The 7,619-nt window shown below is 47.7% G+C and overlaps 1 pseudogene; it reads left to right on the top strand.

Moving 5' to 3' along the window:
- The first annotated feature begins 448 nt into the window (after positions 1-448).
- Positions 449-1,288, top strand: LOC146174859 (uncharacterized; annotated as a pseudogene).
- Positions 1,289-7,619: the final 6,331 nt, after the last annotated feature.

The raw sequence follows: 7,619 nt of genomic DNA, 5'->3' as shown, positions 1-7,619 counted from the left end.
AATATGGAGCACTAGTATGTTCGATGTAGGCAAGCAGCGCTGGGGCAACCATCATAAAACCTGCATCGATCCCCTATGGGGCCAAAGTGGGCATGCCCCATTTGGGCTTGCCCCTGTTCCTGCTGCATGGTGTGATGTCATACTGAGAGGCATTACTGTGCGCGCCCGTCCTTTTCCTTTCCCTCACCCACCTCACAAGGACGTCATGTGACCGTTCTAGCTGTGCATATATATTGGAGGGCGAAACTTTAAAAGGAGGTCATTCTTGGTCACGATACCACAAGCTTCTGTCTGCTTATCTGACATGGTGGCAGCGGTGGGATCAAACTCGACCCCGACGTAGTACCGCTGCAGCCTCGTCAACCGGCGAGCGACCAGCAACTGCATCCAAGCGTTCCAGCAACTGAATCAAAGCGTTCCGGAGGCAAGCGACAAGCAACGCTTCGGAATGGCGGGAATCAAGCCTCCGAGACCTTTGGACTTCCATAACGCCGTGGACGGGCCTGCCTGGATGGATGAATTTGGTTACTACAGGTTCGCGTCTGGACTACACGAGAAGCCAACGAAGTTCGAGTAAGGACTCTTCTCTATACAATAGGCAGATAATCGCGGGAGATTCTTCGATTGTTAAGCGTCACAGACGAAGAAATGAAGGACCTCAGCTGCATAAAGTCGAAGCTTCATAGCTACTTCGTCCACACCAAGAATACAGTCTACGAGAGTGCTCGCTTTAATCAACGCCGCCAGCAGCTGGGCGAAACAGTTATCGAGTTCGCAACCGATTTTAACAGGCTAGCAGACAGATGCGAGTTTAAGGACCTGAAGGAACGCCTAATTAGAGACGGTTCGTAGTCGGTCTACGAGACGACGCGTTATCGGAAGAACTACAGATGGATCCGAATCTCACGCTGAACATTTCTTTGGCAAAAGCGCGTACGAGCGAAGCGGTGAAGAAAGCTGAGCTAAAAGAGGACGACAGTGCGATCCCAAACGCTTGCGTCGCCGCGATAAAGTCTAAGAAAATGGCGTGTAGAAACACGTTTACACGCAGACAGACGACTGCTAACCGCCAAAACAGCTGTAGTTTCTGCGCCAGACCATCTCATCCGAGGAGCAGTTGCCCAGCGCAACAAGAAAGGTGTGGTTCTGTCGAAAGTTAGGCCACTTTGAAAAAGCTTGCCGAAGAAAGAAGCAAGCAGACGGGAATCTCGATGGCTTTTCCGAACCCGCTAAGTATTTTCTCGGCACGGTCGAGCAGTCACAGAAAAGCGCTTCTGCACACTTGTGAACCAATGATGCCCTCTGAAACAGCAAAGCTCCCATGGAAAAAACTGGAGTTGATTTATTCGAGATGAAAGGAGCTGTCTATGTTGTCATTGTCGATTATCACTCCAGGTATCCTGAGCTGGCCCTGCTGGATCGAGGAACATCACCGGAGATGGTCATCCAACACCTGAAGAGCATATTCGCCAGGCACGGGATTGCGAAAACTATGATACCAGACAATGGACCGCAGTTCTTGTCGCTTGCTTTCATTAATTTTTCAAGACATTACTTACAGCTTCAAACATGTCACAAGTCCTCGTTACCTACAGGCTAACGGAGAAGTTGAGTGCATGGTAGGGACACTAAAAAGGCTCCTTAAGAAGACGAAGAAACCCTACATTGCCTTCTGAACTATAGAAATTCACCGGGCCCAGCCGGCTACAGTCCAGCTCAACTGCTCATGAGTCGTCGCTTACGATAAAGAGTACCATGCATGCCAGCTGCACTAAAACCTCGAGTAGTAAGCGCCTCTTGGAAAACGCAAGGCGAAAACTACAGGCATAAGCAAAAGCTGTATTTTGACAGACATCATGCTTCTAAACCTCTTCCCAGGTTGTCCGCAGGGGACCATATGTTGCTGCAAGACAGATATGCTGCAGGCACAGGCCTTCTACTTGCCTCGACACCCAGGTCGTACTGGATCCAGAGTCAAGGGAGAACCCTACGTCGACACAGACGTCATCTGTTCCTCCTCCAAAAGGGAGAATAAACCAGGCCCTCACCGGACGACCAGGGTGAACAAGCCAGTCAGCCTACGGAAGCAAACGACAAGGGTGTGAAACAAACAGTTTCAAATTCGCATGGCAAGACCATCTAGCAAAGCAGTTGTACAACAACGAAGAGAATTCGTACCCGAAGAGACACCTTCAAGCCCAGTACAAATAACACCACGATACGGGCGCGTCGTATGACAGCCGAAAAGCCTCGGCTTTGATGACTAAATTGAAATGTACTTTTTTCTTACACACAGTGCTTGCAAACAGGGGAAGATGTGGCGTCATCCTGAGACGCACTGTACGCGCCCGTCTTTTCCCTTTCCTGTCTTTCACCCAGCTCTCACGGAACTTATGTGACCGTTCTGGCTGTGTATATATATCGGATGGCGAAACATTAAAAGCAGGTCATTCTTGGTCAGGATACCACGAGCGTCGGTCTGCTTATCTGAAAGCGGCGTTGCAAGGGCTAATGCGGAGCACATTCCTGCTTCCAGACCACAAGGGTCCCTTTTCGGATATTTGAGGGCAATCCATCCCAAATAAGGGCTCTTTATGGGAAAGCCTTCATAGATCTGAAATGACGCTGCCGCCATTAAATCTTTGTGGGACCTGCATCTGCCGTAGTGGGGCAAAACAAACGGACATGCCCACATGCTGCCCCAATCGTCCCCTTATTGGTTACTTTAGGGCAGATGAAATTTGAATAAGAGCTTCATTTGGGCAAGCCCTCGTGATGCCAAAATGAGGCAGCCTTAGCTAAACCGCTTTAGGTCCCACATCGACAGCAATGGGGCTGGAAGACAGGCGTGCCCGCATGGTAACAAAATTGGTTCCATGTGGGGAATTTGAAGGCATGTGCAATAGCAAGTGGGCTTTAGGTTCAAAAACATCACCCAGCCCAATTGGGGCTGCCCACACAAAACCGCTGTAGGTCCCACATCGGCCGTAATGGGGCTAGAAGGCCTTCGTGCAACTGGGCAACCATTCTTTCAAACCTTTATTTTCATTAGATGTTGCCCTAACCTACTATTATTGACGATTTGTATAATAGTTGCTGCCATATTAGTCGGTTAGAAATATTACATGGCTTTAGTTCTCGCACTCATGCAAAGTGCTCTAAAAATACTAAAACATACTGATTGCTAGCTATTGCTCCTTATGTGGTTGCTGCGGGCAGCAAGAAAAATCTCTGTACAATATTACTGTCCAAAACACACACCTCTATAGCGTGAACAAGATGTACATGAAGTCATTTAGGCTAGAATAATGTTATGAACTATTGTAAAATTTAATATTGTGGCTGCTTAGAAAGGGCAGACATGTATAAAATATATGCTTATGTGCACAGATATTGATTCGCTGAGCTTGAACTAGTGCTTCCCATCAATTACCTGCGTCGAACCCCTATGAGAATAATGTAGGCAAGCCCAAGTGCGGCTTGCGCTATAGAAGCCGTATCGGTCCTATGTCATTATCTGAGGGGCCAACCGAAATAGAAAAGTAAGGTCCATCGAGAGCGGCTGCCCTAATCTGTCCAAAGTTGGACCATCAGGGGTAGTTGGCAGGATGTGCCCTTTTGGTAATGTGGGAAAAAAGTGGGCAGCTCCGCAAGGGCTGCCTGCATCGGTCCCTGCTGGGGCCCATTGGTGTTTTGTCGACAGCCCCCTTCAGGCCATTGCCGGCCCCTCTTGCAGCACCCGTATTGAACCCACTAGGCCTGTCCTGCATTGCCTAAATAGGACCCACCGAGAGCTCCTCCCCCCTTCAGAGCCCAGTATTGTGATAGCTGGGTATATTAACCGTAAGTGACATCACCATGAAGTCTCATCCGATCATGGCGTCGCCAGACAATTTACGCATATACAAAGCTGACTCCACCATGTGTCCGATCCAGGCCTCCATGCGGAAGCTTTCATTTGGCGCTTAGTCGAATGCCACACCACACAGCATACAGAAGCAGACGCAGTACAGTAGGCACCAGTGATGTTTCAAAATGGTTTACAGGAAAGAAAAGGCGCAGTACCTGTCAAAAAAGTTGGCAAGCAGCAAACATTAGCCACTAGTCAAGTTAGTAGTAGCCAGAAGTCACAACTGCGGCGGTCTCGCAGTGCGCATGCCAAGCGTCCGCACGGCGCCTTTAAAAAAAAAAGCTGAAACCATTTAACCATTGAGTAAACTGCTGTGCAAAAGCCATGTCTACTGTCAAGCCGAACCCAATCATAGCCATGCCGATCTAGTATCGCGTAACTCTAGATTTACCCACAAGCTATTTCACAGCTAATGTTTTGACTGTCTGCCTGCTTCACGCTGCATTTATAAAGCAGAGACCGACCCAACGAAGAAAGCCGCGATTTTTAATTGAGTGCCACAAGAAGGTAGACGGAGCTGCTCATCAAATATATTTAAGGCATGTAGAGTTAGAGAAGTCGAAGGTGAATCCGACTGCGTCTCACCATCAGCGGAGATTCAGCATTCAGAACGTTTTCCAAAACCATTAAATTTCTTGGTCACCTTTATCAATACTGATACTTTCACGAACTTGAACGAAATGAAGACAAACTAGTTATTTTTTCCCACTAAGACTATTACCTCCTATTGTCGTCGGTTTCCTGTCATGCAGCGTCTGCAGTCGAATTACCTCATGGGATTTGATACGGTAATGTGCTCATGGGGCGCCGTATACCCAGAGCGCTGGATTACCAGCAATGACGGTCCCCTTCATCCTCCATTGCCTCCACCTCACCACACCATCTACTGTTGCCATGTTTGAAACATTACTCGTTTCAGGATTTCCTGCTGAGAGAATACGCGAGATATCTACTCGAATAATTAGCCGAATGTTTATGAGCATGTCCTGAGCATATACTTTCTACCACAGTACATCTAGAGTGGCAGCGGTAGCGTAGAGGGAGAGCATCCACCTCGCAAGTAAAAGGACCGTTGTTAGAAATTCGTTCAGGGAAAAACTGAAAAACGCGTTGCCGCGCAAGTCTCCACCGGATTAAAAAAACCGCGTCTCGATGGAATTCCATAAAAGCAGGTTTGGGGTACGACCTGACACCGGAAAACACATTCGGCAACGCACGCCCTCACCAGAAGAGAAGTTAGCCACCTGGTACAGTAATTGGCCACAACCTCACATGATTAGCCCTACAAGGCGCCGGCCCTCAGTCAGCAACGGCTGCGCACCAAATGATCAGGGCGGTGGTCAGACCTGTGACGCCGCGGGGGGTGCTTAGAATGCCTTGCTCTGGGGACTGGACGCCGTTGGCAAACTGACCCAGGCAACGTTTTATGCAAGAACCCTAGCTAGTGAGGCTAGTTTGGCAGTAATCTTAGAGGAACTAGAGGGCATGCAATGAGATATCATAGGGTTTATTGAGGTGAGGAGTCGAAATGAGGCATGCACGGTACTGAATGGCGAGCATTTACAGTGTTGTTGAGGTTAACCGGAGAGACGAGAACTAGGAGTATATTTCATTGTCAATAGGGAGGTTGCTGGTAATATAGAATAATTCCATTGCATTATGAGAGCATAGCCGTCATCGTAATTATGGTAAATGAGCGGTTTAAGCTGAAGGTTCCACAAGCATATGCAACTACATGTAATCCTGATGTCCAGGCAGTAGCAAGCTTCAGTGAAGATGTAGAATTGGCAATGGGGAGTGTCAAGGCACATTATACTATATTGATAAGCGACTTCAACGCAAAGATAGGTAGGAATGTTTGTTTGGTTTTCGGGGTTTAACGTCTTAAAGCAACTCAGGCTATGAGAGACGTCGTTGTGGAAGACTCGGGAAATTTAGACCGTCTAGGGTTCTTTAACGTGCACTGACATCGTACAGCACACGGGCGCCTTGCTTTTCGCCGCCATCGAAAAGCGGCTGCCAAGGCCGGAGATCAAGCCCGCGCACTTGGGAACAGTAGTCGAGCGCCATAAACACGGCGCCACCCCGGCGGGGTTCATGTAGAAAGCAAGCTGGAGATCACGCGGTGGGCAAATATGGCATTGGATTTAGAAATACCAAGTTGGAGCTACTAGTTCAGTTAGATGAACGAAAAATTACGAATCATGAATACCTTCTTCAGCAGACGGAAGAACCGGAACTGGGTTTGGAAACGCCCTAACAGGGAGACTACGATTAAATTGATTACATGCTGTATACTACCTTCGGCATTATGAAGGATGCATAGGTGATATGAAAGGTGCGGTGCAATGACCACGGTATGGTAAGGTGCCGAATTAATCTGGATTTTAAGAGGGTGCGAAACAGATTAGTGATTAAGGAGTATATCAGCAAACTCGCGGCAAGGAGAAAAGTAGAATTCAGACTCTCGCTGCAGAATAGATACTCTGTGCTAACCGAGGAAGCCGAACTTAGCTTAGAAGCAGTGACGAATAATTTCAGAGACATTACTTGATGTAAAATTGTTAGAACGATATCGGCAAAATGACTGAGGAGACGAAAGGTGGATTAAGAAGCGCCAAAGTAGGACAGCCTCCAACACAACAGACCATACAGAACTGGTAGAGATATTAAAGCATACCAATAAGTTCAATGTTGCCGATACAAGGAAGTACATAACACGAACAAAATTTAGAATTCTCTATACAGCGTAGGGTCGTAGCCTGAAAGCAGTAAAGAGAAAATTAAACTAACGGCCGGGGGGGGGGGGGGCGTGTTGTTGCATAATGGAATTGAACGGAGGAGCAACGCGGAAACGGACAGAGACAAGAAAGGGAGGCTACATGAGCATATGGTGTCCGTTTATTGTCTGTGTCCGTTTCCGTATTGCGCCGCCGTGCAATTCCATTAGGAAATTAGATTTGGGAAAAATCAGCTGGATGCAATGAGGGACAAGGCGGGGAATGCCATTACTAACATGGACAAGACAGTCGAGGTAGCCTATATAAAGAGCACTGAACAGGGGTAGAGGGGGAGATCCTCAGTTCGCAGGTCTAGCCGACGTTTCGGCAAGTCCACTTGTCTAAATGTTGGCTAGACCCGAAAACTGAGGCCTCTCCACTCTACCCTTGTTTAGTGTTCTTTATTACCGTGTAATCATTTTCTGAGTTTTCTGTGTATTACCGTGTAGAATCGGCAATGCGAAAAGTAAAGACCCAGTATACTGTACTAATGGGCGACTTCAATGCCAAGGTAGGGAAAAAGCACGCTGAAGACCAGACAGTAGGTGACTATGGCATTGGTTCTAGGAATAGCAGGGGGGAGTTACTATTTGAGTTTGCAGAGCGCAATAACTTAAGAATCATGCCTACCTTCTTCAGCAAACGGAAGAACCGGAAATGGACATGGAGATAGTCTTAACGGGAAGATTAAAAATGAAATTGACTTCATAATGTGTTCAACCCCCGCATTATGCAAGATGAAGATTTAATCGGGAAAGTGCGAGGCAGTGACCACAGGATGGTGAGGTCCCGAATTAGCCCAAATCTGAAGAAGGCACGCAGCAAATTAGTAAGAAAGACACCCATCAACGAATTAGCGGTGAGGGGGAGGGCAGAATAGTTCAGGATTTCGCTACAGAATAGATATTCCGCTCTAAACGAGGATGGCG

This window comes from Amblyomma maculatum, chromosome 11 (assembly GCF_055883805.1).
Source record: "Amblyomma maculatum isolate TAMU_Amacu chromosome 11, ASM5588380v1, whole genome shotgun sequence".
NCBI lineage: Eukaryota > Metazoa > Arthropoda > Arachnida > Ixodida > Ixodidae > Amblyomma > Amblyomma maculatum.
The sequence above is the reverse complement of the archived record's forward strand: the minus strand, read 5'-3'. Positions and strand labels throughout refer to the sequence as shown.